Source organism: Camarhynchus parvulus, chromosome 8, assembly GCF_901933205.1.
Source record: "Camarhynchus parvulus chromosome 8, STF_HiC, whole genome shotgun sequence".
Classification (NCBI taxonomy): domain Eukaryota; kingdom Metazoa; phylum Chordata; class Aves; order Passeriformes; family Thraupidae; genus Camarhynchus; species Camarhynchus parvulus.
In genome coordinates, this window is record NC_044578.1 from 8,522,210 (window position 1) to 8,539,705 (window position 17,496).

Here is a 17,496-nt window from a genome sequence, read left to right on the forward strand (position 1 = left end):
CTCAGTGTGGGGAAGGACAGCACTGCTAGGCAGGACTTGTACATGGGGAGGCAGCAGCAAGAGAGTGGAATTAGAGTAGGAATGGCTGCACAGGTCCTCTGTTTATGGTAACTCTATATCTGAAATGTGTTTTTTGGGACTTTGAATGACAAGGAAATCATCTGGACCACACCACATCACTGCAGTGGCCCAGCTAGCCCAGAATCCAATTTCTGACAAGGCAGAGGGCAAGGTCTGAAGAGGAACATAAAGACAGGGGAAAACCAGGATGCTGCTTGCCAGAAGTGCTTTCCCAGCTTCCAATGTGCTATTGCTTAGGAGCTGCCTGAGCTGGAAGTGGTGCCTGTATGTAGCAGCCCTGAATGGATTTCTCCCCCATGAAATAATCCATTTGCGCCTTGACTGTCTGTCAATTCCCTTCATTTGTGATCCTGCAGCAGAGAGTTGCACACTTTTGGCTTCTTTTCATCCTGCATCCTCCTACCTCCCTTTGATGGCCCAAATTTCCAGGTTAGAAGGGTCAGCAAACAGCCCATGCCCTTGTCACCACTTGGGTTTTCTGAGATGTGTTTTCCATGTCATGTTCCCTCCAGTCATCTCTCTCTTTTACAGAACTTTATATGTCCTGTAGCCAGAGGGAGAAAACTCTTCCCATTCAGCCCAGCAGCAGCTGCTTGCTTGGCTGAGGACAACACAGCCCTTTAACCATCAGAAATCCGTGTAGAGAGAGGTGGGAGGGCTGAAGGGGAAGTGCTGGAGGAGAGAGAGGGGTTGTGGCATGGCCAAGGCTCCCCTTGGCCACCAGGAACCTCTGTGGAGAGGTAGCCCTGTGGAGAGAAAAGCCCTGGTGCTGTACAGGCCATGCAGGAGGTGTCCTGGCTGCTCTGGGGAGCCCCTGGGCAGCTCATGGTCTCTGCATGAGCCCAGCTAGGATGAGGTTGAAGTAATTCCTTGACAAAAGGTTAACCAAAGAGTCAAAATGTGAGTCCTTGGGTCCTCCAGCAGTTTGCTGCCTCCAACAGCTCCTTCTCCACCAAGGAATTACATCTTGATTTTAGCAGGGCGGGTCTGCACTGATTAGGAGGAGAAGAGGCAGGTTTGGGAGAAGGGTGCTTGTGTAGGGCTGGGTAGATGTGGGTTCAAGTCTTTGGTGCAGCCTCCAGGTCCTGGGCCAGTCATTGATGTGTGCTGTGAGAGGCAAACACCTGCTCCCAGCTCCATGGAAAGCTGCTTTAGGGATGAGCATTGCCAAGGAGCAGGGCTGGCATTGGCACACGTGAATCTGGAGATTGCTCTGAGCTGGATGGGCTGCACAGCCTGACCTGATCTCCCTTAGTGCTCATTTTCTTGGGGTCTCTGCCCCAGGAATGCAGGAACTGCTGTGCTGAGATAAAGGCTCCCTCGAGTTTTGCCTGCCCATGAGTGCTGCAGCAATTAGCCAGAACAGCTTGCTGATGTAGGTTTGATTCCCAGCTTGCTGGCCTCACTAGCATACAACAGCTTGGAAGTCTTTTAGAGACATTTCCCGTGTAATATGGTTACTGCAAGACTTTTCTTTGAGCACTCGGAGCCAAGAAATTAGTAAAATCAAGTGATAACCGCACAATTCCTTTCTTTGATCGCTGAAGTCTTGAAAAGCAGGACTGGAGAGCACCCTGGAATCACTCCTCATCACAGCTGCCCTGTGAAATGCTACCAGAGGTGGACAATGCAATGCCTGACTGAGAGAGGACAACCAGCAGAGATGGTGTCTGGGCAGGCAGAGGGGTAGGAGCAGTGAGATGCTGATGCCCTGGTGTGGTGGGTGTGCCCACCAGGGATGCCCTGGTGTGGTGGGTGTGCCCCCAAGCTGTGATCCCAGCTGCCTGCCCAGCACAGTGGCCATGAGAACATCCTCTGCCTTCCTGCTCTTGCCTTCTTCTGTCTTTTGTAATTTCCACGTCTGTCTGTCTGCTCACCCCCACGGTCAGCTGTGCCTGATGTTGCTGTGAATCTCGTGCCTCCTTGTGTAGTGGGAGATAAGGAGAGCTCCTATTCTCCAAGTCAGCATTTCTGGTGTGAGTCTTTTTTTAAAAATATTGCTGTTTCTGTGTGTGCAATGTGGAATTTGGAAAAGAGAGACACATTAAAATAATTGCACTCAGAAAGCATTTGGCCTGCCTGCCTTTTCATTCTAACAGCCAGCCACCTTCTCCTTTATCCCCAGACTGTGTGTGCCCCAAGCCTGTCTGTGTGCATTTTGCCTCGTGCTCCTCACTCTCCTGCTTGTTCTCCCAGGAAAAAGTGTCCCCAAGAATTCACATTGTCTCTCAAATGCCACTTTCCTTTGAAGTCCTGGTTGCCTGAACACTGGTCCCACTGGAGACTCCCACTATCATTGCTCTGACTAACAGGGGAATAACCAAATTCAGCCTTTTTTGGCTGCAGGTGTGTGTTTAACCCCCAGCTGGGCACCTGGACAGGCCAGATGTGAACTCTGGGATCTCAGGGACACAGGAGGAGCAGGGCTGTGGGCTGGGGTGGGTGAGGGCTGTGGGCTGCTCTGATTCAGTGTCTCTGAATCAGAGGGGACTGGACTGGATTATTTCAGCTGATCCTCCCCAGCCCTGGGTAGAGCTGATATTTAATTTATGGTGCAGGGGAGGGAGCTGTATCTGTGTGTGCCTGTGTGTCTAGGATTGGTGCTGTCACCTTTCTGTGCCTGTTCTGGGCTTAGCCCACCATGGTCTCTTGGAGATGAGTCAAGGAGGGATGGCACAGGGAGAATAAAGAGGATTTGAGAGCCTTGCAAATTCACCTCGTCAAAGGGCTTCTCCTCCATGTGCAGCCAAGTGATTTGAGATGAGAGGAAATCTCTCCATTCCAGGCAGCCTGGCTGGTTAAAGACCTCAGAAATTAGCTGGCTAAGAAGGCTCCACTGACAATGTGTGTAAAATGAAAACCTTTTCCCTGCAGAAAGGATTTTTTTTGGCCTTTAGGAAAAACTTCCTGGAAATGTTTTTCCTTTTTAAAAGTGGGGCCAGTGAGAAAAGCATGGAGGAGAGTTTGCTGAGCATCCCCTGCCATCCTCCTGGACTTGCAGCCTGTAGCATTCCTGCCACAGCAGCTGCTCTGCACCAACCTGAACCTCTCTTTCCCTCTGAAAGAATAAACCAGAAACATTCTATGAAATGTAATTAGCTTTTTCTAATTTCCAGCCCAAATTTATCTTTTATTTCCTTTTATCCTTGTACCAACAATGGCTTTTAATGAAGATATCTTTTAACCTCCTGGAAATTTTTATCCCTGAAGCATTTTGGGTTTGCAGCAGATCTCCTAGAGCTTTTCTTTCAATGGGCTGAGCTGGCTGATTCCTTCCATCCTTCCCTCCTGTGAAATGCTCACGTTTGCCCAGGAGTCCTTCCTTCTCTCTGCCTTATTCCTCTGATTTTGGCTCAGGAGCTCCATGAAAGCTCCTGCACAGCCATTCTTCTGCAGGACTCCCAAGTCCACAGTGAAATACAAAGCTTCCAGGTCTGTCTTGTGCAAGAAACCGGGCATTTTCCTTGCATAAAGAAAGGAAGAAGGAAAAAAATCCAAAAGAGCAAAAACATCCATGAAAATGTGAAATTTCCATTTGCAGAGTCTCTCTGTTAAAAAAAAAATAAAATGAGCTTTTATGTCATTAGTCTCCATTGAGTCCATGGCAAATGTGCTCCATTTAAAGGTTGAAAGGCTGTTTTCCTCACACTGTCAGATGTTGTCAGCTCAGCTGAGCTTTCAGCACTGGGAGAGACCCTCAGGCACTGCCAGCAGCCCCACCACAACCTGCTCTAGGAGAGGTTTGAACATTTGTTTAAAACTCCTGGATTCCAGACTGAGGACCCCAAGGAGCTCCCACTTTGGGGTGGCCCTGCCACATGTCCCCAGAGTGCTGTGAAGCCACAGCAGATGTGCATCCTCTCCAGCAGCACAGCCCTCTGAATGCACCAAGGGCATGGAGCAGCTCCCTGCTGCTGTCTCACACAGTTTGCTCTCACACACTTCCTAAGGACGCCAGGAGCTTGACTTCTTTAATTTTAAAATGAATTTGAACATCCTGGAGATTGACCCCATGAAGTGGTGGCCAGTCTAGGGGTTTCTGCTGCCCCAGAGAGCTCCAGCAAGGAGGTGACCAGGGCTCACCCAGGCTGCAGAAGGCAGCTGGGCCATCAGGGCTGGTCAGCAGCGATGGCTCCACACAGGCTCCTTCCCACACCTCTGTTCATCTCATTTACACAGCCTGGGCAGAGCAGATTTCACTGTTTCCGCCAGCAGATCTCCTGCTACTCATCATCATCATCACCCTGGGCCTGTCCCTGCACGACCTGCACACACTGAGCTGGTTTTGGAGCCTCAGAGCACAGACAGTGTCAGCCTGGGAGGACAGATGAGGTTTTTCAGGGCATTCACGCACACAGAGTCCCCAGGAGTTTTTCCAGGGAGCCCAAAGTCATCTGGAAATTTTGATTTCTTGAAATTGGCCTGTCCTGAGAATACACTGGTTCTCATGATGCTTTTGCCAGGAAATAAACTTCCCAGGTTCCAGATGAAATTTCCGATCCAAATGCTTGAGTGCTGCTCTATTACCCAATCCTCCAGGCACCCCTAAAAAAAGATCTTGCTGAACTCTGTCTCCACATAAGGACCAAACTTCAAAGGCAGCTTGGGGACTACAGCTCCTTATCAGACCCCCTGTTTTCAATCAAATCCAAAAAGCCAGATTTCTCAGTGCTTCTAATGAGCCCTGCCTCTGAGGATCTGTGTACCCTCCCCAAGACATCACAGTGGGTTTCTCCTGCTGAAATCTTCACTGGAGTTTCTCACATCCATCTGCTGTGAGAGCCAATACAACTTCACACATAGTGCTCTGGCCTGGTGCCAGATGGATATTTGATGAAGTTATAAAGTCAGACTGTAAAATAATTTCTTTTGCTGGTATGTAGGCAGAAAAGATGCTTCTTTTGGAGACAAATCCCTCTCTGTCGTTACCTCGGCATGAGAAATCAGTTTGATCTATAGTTCATCTTTTCATCTCCAGCTGAGCCAGGCAAACATGATGCTATCATTAGGAGCTGATCCTCCTTCCCCCACGGCAAGCAGCTGCTGCTTTATCCCTTTTGCTGTCTCCAGGTCTCTGCAGTCTCCATTGGGAGGCAGATTTTACATGTACAAACCCAGGGGGTCTGGCTTCTGCAGCTCACTCAGGGGCGGGCACACCACTGCTGCCTGCACCCCAAGGCCGCTTGTGCAAAGCAGTAGCCAGAGTTGTTTTCTGGGAGCCTTTCACAGGACCATGGAGTTCACTGGTGGAAAATAACCTTTATCTGGCAGCTACAGCTGCACCTGGGAGTGGCAGAGCTGTTTGCTCCAGAGAGGTGAGCCCAGGCAGCAGAACACAGAAATCTCCCTGAGGCTCCCTTTCCAGCTTCATCCCACGTGGTGGTCTACAAATGGCTTTGCTTTCTCATCCTTTGTCTGAAAACACCAACCTGCCCCAAAACTTTTGCTGTGTCCTTGCTGGATAAACGGATTTTCATTGCCATAAATCTTTGGAAATCTCTCTGAATGTGTACTGGCACCATGCAGATGTCCAGCAGCCCCCTCCATGGCCCCGGTGTTTTGCTGTGTGGGCACCAGTAGGGCAGTTCCTGCTCTGGGTAAAGAGAATGACAACAGGCAAGAAAGGAAATTGAGACACAGAGCTGAAAAGCAGGAACTCAGCTTTTCCCAGGGTAAGAATAAAGCTACAACTTTCAACATCTGTAACATCCTAGGGCAAGGACTTCCACGCCTTAATCCTGTGTTGTGTGGAGATCCACCTGCTCGTGTGTGCTGGCTTCCTTTTCCTGATTAAACCCCCAAATACACCTTTTGGGTGGGCCAGATTCAGACACTCTATAAATGCATGTGGAGCCCCTTGCTCAGGGCAGCAATCTCTGAGGGTCAGCAACACAGAGATGGGTTTTCCCTGCAGGGAACTGAGGGATGAACCGGCTGAATGATCCTGTTGGATGTTGTTTTCCTGACTCGATGCATTTCTCTGGCACAGGGCTGAATTTCCCAGCAGCTCTGGGCTACATATGTTTTCATAGAGCCTCATTAAATACATAGCTTCAGTTCTGAAAATCACATTTGTTCTAAATAAGAGCTGTCTGCTGGGAGAATTAATTCCTCTGACTTAAGTCACCTCCCTGGAAGTGATGCTGTTGTCTTCGATTTCATGGCTCGGATGATTACACTTTTCCAACACGCAAAAATAACGAGATTAGGGAATTTGTGGCAATGAAGGCAAAGAGGGGGAGCTGGCTAACAAAAAAGGCAAGAGAAATTGAATTTTCCTCTTAAAAGAAAAGAAAATGCCTACTTCACAGAAACAGTTTTGCTTTGGGGAATAACAGTGGGGGAAACTCCTTTTGAACCAAAGTCTCTGATTAAACCTCTCAGGTTTGTTGCCACATCCAAAAAACTTTGTGATAATGGTGGTAACCTCCATTATTAGTTATACCCACCCATCAGCAAGGCTGGGGGTAACCCTCTGTCCCTGTGACACAGGGAGGAAAACCCAGGAGTGTGTTTCCTCTGAGGATTCAGGCAAGCTGACAGTGAGCCTGTGGGCTTCTGGCAGGGCATGGTTGGTGGAGGGGCATTCCAGGATGCAGGGGCAGTGGGGAGATGCCAGACCACACTGAAACTTGATTGTCAGAGAGTTTGCTGGTTGGGAACAAAGTTGTCAGAGCAACTTTTTACACAGGCAGACAGTGATAGAACAGGGTGGAAGTGGTTTTATAAGTCCTTTTAAAACTAAAAGAGGAGAGATTTAGATATTAAGAAGCAATTCCTTACTCAGAAGGTGATGAGGCACAGGAACAGGTTGCTCAGGGAAGCTGTGGATGCCCCATCCCTGGAAGTGCTGGAGGCCAGGCTGGATGGAACCCTGAGCAGCCCAGTTTAGTGGGTGGCATCCCTGCCCATGGCAGCAGGGCTGGAGCTGGCTGATGTTTAATGTCCCTTCCAGCCCAGATTCTATGATTCTGTTCTAAAATGGGGCTGGTCTCTGCCTGTGCACACATGGCACGCGTGGGCACCCCACACTCCTGCTGCCAAAACTCAAAGGACCAGCCAGCTGATGTGCCTCTGTGATGCCAGGGATGGGAAGAAAATACCCCCCTGGGAGTGGGAGAGACAACTGCCAGAGGGAAAGGCTCTTCTTTGGTGACACTGGGAGCACTTTAACACTCGCAAAATCATTAGGTTTAATGTTTCTGTTATTTTGCTGTCAATTCTCCTAATGGTGCTCCAGCAGCATGGAGTTGAGTGAGTCATAGAAGTAATTATTAACTAGGCTATGGCACTGAAAAGGCATTCAAAGTTCAATTCAGCACCAGCCCCAGTCGATGTGCAGGGTGTACATTCATTAATGAGCTGGTGCTAAGTGCTCAGGAGAGAAAAGGACAGAGCCCATTCTGTATGAAATATTTTGCCTCATTATTCCCCACAGGGAAAAAGGTAGCAGCAGCAGTTGGAGGGAATAAATAGGAGTAAGGGCGTACATCTTGATCCTCACATTTTTAAGGGCATTTGAAAGCCAGGCACTCTGGGTTTTACTACATCAGTGCTCAGACTGATGCAGGGACCCAGAGGTGTTGGCATCTGTAGGTGCTAAGTATGGCAGGAAGCTGTTCCAACAGAACTTGGGAGTCTGAGTGGAAATAAACAGGTAAAAGGGATGTTTTGGATGTCGAGAACTGGATGTGCCAGGAGATGAAGTGATGTGACTAAGGTCACATAAGGATTTGGTGGCAGAGGAGAAAACACTGCACAGAGTTAGTGCAACTTGTGACTCACCCAGCAGAGTTCTCCTTTTCCTAGATGTGCTTTCTGCTGAGGGCACACAGCCACCCTTCCAGACAGACTTGTAGCTGGGGGGACAGAAGTACATCAGCTCTCTCCCAGCCATCCGTCCTTCCTCTGTCAGTACCTGCAGGAAAATGGCAGAGCAAAAGTTCCCATCAACAGTGCCAGTCTAGCCTGGGAGGCTGGGTTTGTGTAAGAATTTTTTATTCTGTTATATTTCCAGGTTCTGGGGAAAAGGTTTTGTTTCAGTTTGGAGAGCAGGAGTGATAAAACACATTTCTGGAGGCAGGAAGATGGTATCTGCTGAGATGAGCAGCAGCTGCCTGGAACAGCAATTACAGATCCTGCAGAGGTGTCATGGGTCTGGGCAGGGAACGACCCAAGGCACTTGGTTTGCATTTCATGAGCCTGGATCTGCGTGAATAAAAGTGAAGAGTCACTCCGAGGAGGTGATGGGCTGTCTAGAGTGAGAACAGCAGTGATCTGCCTTCTTTCATGATGTGTGAAGCAGGGTGATGGAGATGGGAGAGGAACTTATCTGTACCAAGCCACAGGCAGCTTCCTGAGGGACTGAGTCCATCCCCACGGCCACAGGGGTGAGGTGACCTGCTCGTGTGTGCCATGGGAGCAGAGCTGTGGCAGACAGAACATGGAAAGGGCTGGGCAGCCTTCCCCAGGGCCTTGGGGATGCTGTGCATTCTACTACAGGGCTCCTGCACATCCTCTGGCACCCAGAACTGGTGTCTGTCTGCCCTAAGAGCCTTCTTGCCCGTCTCAGCCCAGAAATGGTGTCTGTCTGCCCCTGCACTTTGCATTTGAGGTGGGTTTGTGGCGATGCCAGTCCACATTCACATGTGGACTGATGCTGTCTCTGGTGCTGTCTCTGGGGCGAGGGAGCCTTGGGGGAAGGGGATTCACCAAAAAGATGGATTAAAGGGTTGAAATGGCTTTTTGGTTTTTCATATGAGTGAGCCATAAAAATAACTTAACCCTATTTGACTCTCACCTTCATAATCTTCTAACCTTGCCTTTCCCCTCTGTGTCCAACATCCTAGACCAATGATACCCTTGCAGAAAAAATGCGGTGGAAACCCAGGACTCCCACCAAAAATATGAGAGTCAGGGTGTCAACACATTCCAATGAAACCTGCTTTGGTGATGAGCTCTAGACAAGGTCTGAGCAAAGTTTCACATTTCAGCTTCATGGGTTATTGGGACTGCGGTGATAACTCTGCTTCTAAATGAAAGCCAGCCTGTGCGGGCTCCTCAGATTGTTTCCATGCAGATGATGCCTCCAGCTGCACCCAAAAGCTGAGTTCCACAGCAGCAAAAAGAGCTTTATAGCCTTGGCTCTAATTAACTCCCTACAGCAAGAGACACTTTGGCTGTAACGCGCCAGTGGCTTTCAGATATGCCATTTATCAGCTCCTAAATGCAATCAGAGCCAGTTTGATCCAATTAGGCAGCAGCAGCCCAGGATAGCACCATGCAGCCTGTGTGCTGCAGCACTCAGGACAAGGAAATGCAGTGTTGCTCAATGGGTAAGTCACCTTTCATTTTGCATATTCTGTTCTGTTTAACGAGGCCCTTGTAACCTCCTGAGCAGAAAAGCAGATCAGGCAATAACTCATAGCCTGTCTGCTGGAGCAAACACAAGCACTTAAAAGAAATGTAAATTAATTCAGCATTAAACAGGTGGCTCTGGAGAAGGATGGGTTTGCAAGTGGCCCAAGAGAATGATGTAGGATGGAGTCAGCTCCCCAGGGGCAAAACCAAAAAAAGAAGCAAGATCTGTGATCAGTGGTGGCTGATTATTTTTTTCTGTTTTTTGTAAGGAAGGGGAAATTGCACAAATTTAGCTAAGGTAGTGTACGGCTTCCTGCATTTTATATAGTACATATGCGATATGTGATATATTACAGCTGCAATATGAGATATAGTACATATGCGATATAGTAAATATGGGATATGTGAATTATTACATATGTGATATGCGATTTATTACATATGTGATATGGGGTCTACTACATATGCAGTATATGATTTATTACATATACAATATGTGATTTATTACATATACAATATGTGATATGTGATTTATTACATATGGGATTAATTACATATGTGATATGTGATTTATTACCTATGCAATATGTCATTTATTACATATGCAATATCTGATATATGACACATGTGATATGTTAAATATGCGATATGTCATTTATTACATAGGTGATATGTCATTTATTACATATGCAACATGCCATTTATCACATATGCAATATGTGATCTACTACATATGTCATTTATTACATATGTGAAATGTAATTTATGACATATGCGATATATGATTTATGGCAGATCTGATATGTGATTTATTACATATGCGATGTGTCATTTATGACATGTGTGATATGTTATTTATTACATATGTCATTTATGACATATGTGACATGTCACGATTTGCATATGTGATATGTCATTTATTACATATGCGATATGTCATTTATTACATATGCGATACATGATTTATTACATATGCGATATGTGATTTATTGCATATGTGATATGTCATTTAGTACATATGCGATATGTCATTTATTACATATGTGATATGTCATTTATTACCTATGCAATATGTCATTTATTACATATGTCATTTGTGACATGGGTCATATGTCATTTTTGCCATGGGCCATATTTCATTTATAACATATGTGATATATGATTTATTACATAACTGGTATGTCATTTATTACACACATGATATGTCATTTATTACATATGCGATATGTCATTTATTGCATATGCGATATGTGATTTATTACCTATGCGATATGTCATTTATTACATATGTGATATGTGATTTATTGCATATGTGATATGTCATTTAGTACATATGCGATATGTCATTTATTGCATATGCGAGATGTCATTTATTACATATGCGATATGTCATTTATTGCATATGTGATATACGATTTATTACATATGTGATATGTGATTTATTGCATATGTGATATGTCATTTAGTACGTATGCGATATGTCATTTATTACATATGCGATATGTCATTTATTGCATAGGCGATATGTGATTTATTACATAGGCGATATGCAATGTAGTACATTGACGATATGTGATATATTACATATGTGATATGCGATATGTAAGTACATTTCTTTTAAGTGCTTGTGTTTGCTCCAGCAGACAGGCTATGAGTTATTGCCTGATCTGCTTTTCTGCTCAGGAGGTTACGAGGGCCTCGTTAAACAGAACAGAATATGCAAAATGAAAGCTGACACCCATTGAGCAACACTGAAGTTTAGAAACTCCCGGCAGCAAGACAAGAGCTCTTGCATCACTGCCTGCAAAGCTTTTTGCCCTGAATTCAGTTTTTACATTAAATTATCATCAAGCCATGAATTTAACTGAAAACTGTCAGTCTGAATGACAGTTTTGCATGACAGTCAGCACATGAAGTAGATCCCATTCAGGTGAGCACCACCTGCATGGAAAGTGGGTTTTCCCCGGACTGATTGATGAGGAGGTACCAATATCAAGAGCTGTCTGCTTGAGGGATGAGGCACCTTAAAGCAGTGGCTTGGTTTTGACAGATGCCAGAGATCAGATCCTGAGGAGCAGAGCAGATCCGGTGGGATCTGAGCAAGGAGACACTCAGTGCTGCTGGAGAGGCACTGGGAGAAGAGCTGAGAGCCAGCAGGCACAGCCAAAGGGCTGGGATTGGGCTGGGGATTGAACCACAAGTGTTTTCTGCTGCCTTTGATACATCAGGCGGGGAGAGTACCCAAGAGGAACATTTAGGCTGGGTGCTGCCAAGGTCTGCTCTTAGCAGCTTCACCAGAGGTTAGAATCAGACGCACAGAGCATCAGGGGGACTGGAGTAATTCTGGCACTGGATGCAAAGGTTCTTGCAGCAGCAAGTGCAGCTACCAGTGCCTGAGGGATGCTGTGAAGGCACTGGGGCAGTGAAGGCAAACCAGCACAGTGCTGGCATCTGGCAGGGAGAAACAACATTGATTATCAGTCTCTTTTTCCCACTGAGTTGCTGCTTCTCACCAGATAAAGCCAGATTTAGCATCCTTGGAACTGCTGGGCTTATGAGCTGCTGTCCTGCCAGCCTGGCCAAGCCTGTGCCACGTCTGCCCCTTCTCTGTGAGCTTGTCAACCAGGGAGCTGCTCTTCCCCTCTTTTTATTGTTTTTTTCTTCCTCTTTTATATTCCTCTTTTAGCTTTATCAGGCAGTCTAATAAAATATATTGTCTCTCCCTATAAACCTTGCCTTCAGAGACTTAACCACACTGAGGTTGCTATAACAACAACCGAGCTCTTTGCCAGCAAGAAACGAAGGGAAAAAGGCACTGGGAAAACCAAGGGAGAGCTCAGCAGAGAGACCCCCCTGCAACTGTCACTTTATCCCTGGGAGGGGCAGGAGGAGGCAGAAGAGCACCAAGGAGAAGCGGCAGAAGGAGGGATCAGAGTCCCAGATCTGCTCGGGATGTGCTGCAGGACCCTCCCCTGGCCAGCACACAGATCCCCCGAGTGACATTTGCCCCGCTCAGGTGAAAATCCAGGCGCCAAACACCCTGACACGGGCAGTGCTGCTCCCCAGCTGCACTCACAGAGCACAGCTCCCATCCCAGCCAGGAAGGAACGAGGCATCCAGGACTCTGATCCTGGGCAAACCAGGCACAGGTTTCAGAGGATAGATGGATACCACATCTTCCTGTGGCTGCAGCTGGCCAGGAAAGGTTTCTCCTGCCCCTGAGCACAGATGCTCAAGCAGCAGGAGAGGGGCTGCCACGGTTCCTTGGGCTGAAAGAGCCAGGAAGGGCTCAGGTGAGGGAGAGGAGGTGGGAATTGCTGGCAAAGGCATGCAAATGTTTGTAGAAGATGCTTGTCCTAGGAAATAGTAACTTAAAAGCATGGAAAGATGGTAGGAGAGCTTATCTGGAGTAGCTACAGATACCTAAAGGCAGGGACACTCTTCTCCATCCCTTTCTGCTCTTTTTAGCTGATTGCAAATGCCACAGCAAAGCTCCTCTAACTCCATCAGCCAGGGATTTATTCTAACCAAATCTTAATTTTTCCCTCCCAAGTTATGGATTAGGGGCTCTGAATTGTTAAACATCTGAGGATTGCCGAGAATGGAGAGTTTGTTAAGCACCCTGAGAGCTGGGCATTAAAGAAAGTTAAGTTATTGTTCTTGGATCCACTGCAGAGATTAATATTTATGGCTCAATCTAGTTTTCCAGAGTCTCATCATTTCTTATGTCAACTGTATTTTATAAAAATGTCCACAGGGAAGGAATTGACTTTTGTCCTGGGCCCAAACCAAACAAGCTCAAGCAGTGATTATTTGGGTTTTGAAACAGTGGGATAATTTAATCTCAACATCTATTGATCTCCTTCTGCACTGGAATCCTATGGTTAAACATCTGCAAGGCAATGAATAGCCTGGAGTACAAATTCATTACAGACTTATCAATAGGTACTGAGCTTTAGACTGAGGAAAAAAATGTTTTATAATCTGCTTACTTTGGAGTAAAAAAAAAAAAAAGGAGATGCAACTTCACCCAGATAAAGATACATCAAAGGCCATGAGGGAACTGCTTCCTGTTGGCAAGGTTTGAAAGGCAGTTCCATTTCCAGCCACATGGTTCCCACTTTGGGACAGACATGGGTAAATCATTCAGGAAAATAGCTGGCATTTCCCCTCAAAATCAGATTTTGAGATAATAACTTTAAAAATAGTTAAAATTTGGGGAAAACAGTGGCAAATCTGCTGTTGCTGACCCTGATCCCTTCCCTGGCCTTTAGCTGGGGATGAGTTTTGTGAGCCCTTCCTTGGCTGTGCTCCCTCCTGGAGGCAGCTGCCTTGGGCGGTGAGCAAAGTGGTTCCCATATCAGTTAATTAATTGGTGCAAGCTGTTAATGAGGTTTATAATGTACTTTGTGGGCCATCTGGACAAAAGATGATTTCGAGGACGGCTGCAACATGTCCCTGCCTTTTATCAAGTGTAATGGTTAAATATGGACTAATTAGGGGGGACACACAAAGCAGACAGAAAGAGCGGCTTCTTGGGATGCTCCTGCCAAAATCTGGCCCATACTTCACTGTTGTGGTTGGAAATCTAAAGGCAGAGGGTTGTCGGCTGTTTTGATCATTGCAATGCAGTAATACAATAATCACCAGGTGCCTGGGACACTATTTAAATGTACAAAACAAATGTTACAGAGTGGGAGTGTAAAAAAATATACTGAGAGAAGAGATAGACCCAGGCAAACCCAGAGAAATTTCTTCTCTCTGGCCACTGCCCTTGCCTCAGCCCTCAAATAAAGTGATGTTCACCTCATCCCCATTTTGTAGAGCTCATTTCCCTTGCAAGGAAATAAAAAGTGCTCAGCTCTAACATATGCAGCAGGGAGATATGTGAGCATCTGGAAGGGAATCTTCTTAATCAATCATGTGCAAGGTAAACCCTTTGTGAAAACACCCAGGATCCACTTTGCAAAATGACTCCAATAAATGACAGAACAATATGCATGCACTCTTAAGGAAGTAAGAGATTAAACAAAGATCTAGAGCTTATAATCATTGCTGCTTTGGGGCAGGAATAATTTACAGTAAAGGACACCTGCCTGATGTGCTGTTTAGGAGTTTTACAATAAGTTTTCTCATTTCCCTTTCCTAGACAATGCTTGGAATTTGTTTGTAACAAGAATAATTTGAAAAAACTGGGCCCCTTCTATGTACATTTTCTTCCACTCACTGCTACATAGATCTGAATCCATTAGAGCAGAAATGGCTGCAGAATGATGAGCACCCAAATTAACAACTATTTACTGTAGTTGTTATCCAAAACCCTCTGAGCTGAGCAACCTGGCATCCACCAGAAGACACCCCTTTCTGGGACTTGGATTAAAAAGTTGTTTGGTTTGCATTTTTAGTGTCAATATACTCCCCTGCAGAAGAAAAGACCCAGTAGCCTATTGTCAGATTGGGTCTGGGAACTGGTATTTGTCAGCAGTAAGAATGTTGACCGACCTGAGCCCTGGTCCTGAAGCCTTTGGGTTGGTGAGATTCCTGCTTCTGGGGACTCATTCCCTCCAGGAACAGCAGCTGTGTGACAAACCAGCAAACACAAATATTTCTGCACCCCTCAGGCTCTGCCTTTGCCTGTCCTCACTCACCAGTTGTTCCCAGTCTCCACCATGCCGACTTTTGTTCAGCCTGTGTGTGACGAGCTGCAAATACAAACTGCCTTCCACCAACTCTAATGCCTGGTTTTATTCCTCTCATTCTCACCAGAATTCCTCTTAAAGCAATAGGGATGCTTAATAGGGGCCTTGATAATTCTTTGTGGGGTTGAACAGTTTGAAATGAGCCCCCCTCCCCATGAAAGCAGCACTTCCAGCTCCTCACTGCCTCTTCCCACTGCCCTGAGAATGAATGGTGCTTTATTTATAGGCAAGGCACAGAGCTGAAGGCCCAGGATGAGAGCTGCCAGCCCCAGAGACAGAAATAATATCTGTGATTGACCTAAATGTCCAAGGCAACCGCTGACAGCCTAAACACAGCGCAGGAGCAGAGCCTTTAATGAATAAACTGAAGGAAATTTATACCCAAGGCTGCCAGAGGAGTCCTTGGGAAATAAAGGAAATAAATCCCCTCAGCCTTTCAGCAGCAATTGCTGGGGGTAGATGCCCAGATCCCATCCTGCTGCTACACCAACCTCCCTGAGCATGACAGAGCTTCTAGATCAAAGTCTCTGACCTGACAATCTGCAAACTCCAGAAGAGATCCTGACCTGGCGCTTCAGCTCTCAAATTCTGCATGGGCCAGGTCAGAAATGTCCCAGGACACAGCCCTGGGAGGCTGTGGCCCTGCAGGGTGGCCCCAGGAGCTGAGCACAGCACAGTGTGGAGCTGCCAGCATCCAGGGGAGTCCTGAGCTCACAAAGAGCCTCTGGTGAGTGATGGGTGATGCCCGAGCACTCGATGCCTCAAAAACCTCATGCACCAACGTGAGAGCCAAACACTGCTGGGAGAATTTTCCTGGAGGCAATTTAGCCCACAGCAATGCACATCTGGGGATGTCAGGGACTTTCTAGACTCACAGAACAACCCTGGAGGTCATTTATTTCCCACATCCCACCCTCATCCCTGGAATCCTTCCCCACACTTGACACCCCTGACATCCCCCAGCAGAGCAGCCAGAGAGCTTTGCTGCAGCTGTGAGGTAGAAAAGACCCTGAACAGGGGGCTGAACAGGGACCCTCAGACTAAAACACAACCCTGGCTAAGAGCTGGTGCTGCATCCTGGGCACGGGGGCTGTAAGAAACACAAATCCTCCTGAGAGCACAGGGAAACAAGGCAGCTCCCACTGCCTGCGCTACCAGAAGGGGCTGGCAGGTGTCACTAGCAGGAAGCACGGCTGAAAAAAGAAGAGCAGGAATGTTCAGCTCAGATTCCCCTACCAAGCCCTCACTGCTGGGTCGGGGGTGCATTTTTGGCACAGCACAATACTGGGGGAAGCACAGATATTGCAGCAGCCAGGTTCGACTCATGATCAGTGATGGCCAGAGCACTGGGGTGGTTTTTGTCTCCCAGTCACTGTCCACAGATGGAATTTGCTGGTTGTTGAGAGCTGAGAGTAAAGGACAGTGGGGATGGGTTTGGGGAACCAGCTTTAGCCAGGATAAGCAGATGTAACAGTTGTCTTTCAAGCTTTGCAGCAAAATGTAAGTGGCTGCTGACACATAGCTGAGACAGACACTAATCCAGCCTAGCCTGAGCTCAGAGGAGCTGGCCCAAGGCCTGACAGTCACTTCCAGCTGGTCTTAGTCCACCCCACTGCCACGAAGAGGGTCCTGCCCCCACTGCCATAGCTGACCCCTTCTTCCTATCAATACCAGAAACCTGACCTGGCTGAGAAGTCTCATCTGATCTCATTTTCTCCTCCAAAAACATTAATTTCCTGCTGGATCCATTAGTAGTATACCAGAACCACAGATTACTCTGAGTTGGAAGATAATTGAGCAGAATAATCGAGTTTAACCCTCCAATGAAAGCAGCCCCCTGCTCTGTCCCTGCCATGTACACCCACTGAGGAAACCCCAGCCCTGGGCACCACAGCATCCCTCTGCTCTTTTTTATTCCCTTTTTTTTCCCCTGTGCCATCTCACAAGCTCGGACTGCTGGAGCCTGTGCTCTGAGCCGTGGTTATTGCCCACAACTTCCCCCTGAACCACTCTGACAAGTAATGGAATTATCCTCCCTCCCCAGCTCATCGCCCGGGAGCTCTCCAGCTTTAATGCAGCGCTAAATTTTTGCTCCCTGGAAGGAGAAGGGCAAGAAAGGGGGAGACAGAGCAGTGCAGCCACGAACAGGGAGCTGATAAATGCTAATGAATTTATGGGGATTATAGCAATCCTTCAGCCAAAGCCAGGGACCCACATAGCTGCGCTGACCCACGTGATCTGCCTGCAAGAAACCACTCAAAAGAGAGAAAATTGACCCAATTCACCCTAATTGTGGCTGGCAGCAACGACAAGAGGACAGGGTAAATATTTCACGTGGCTGCAGGTGGACAGACAT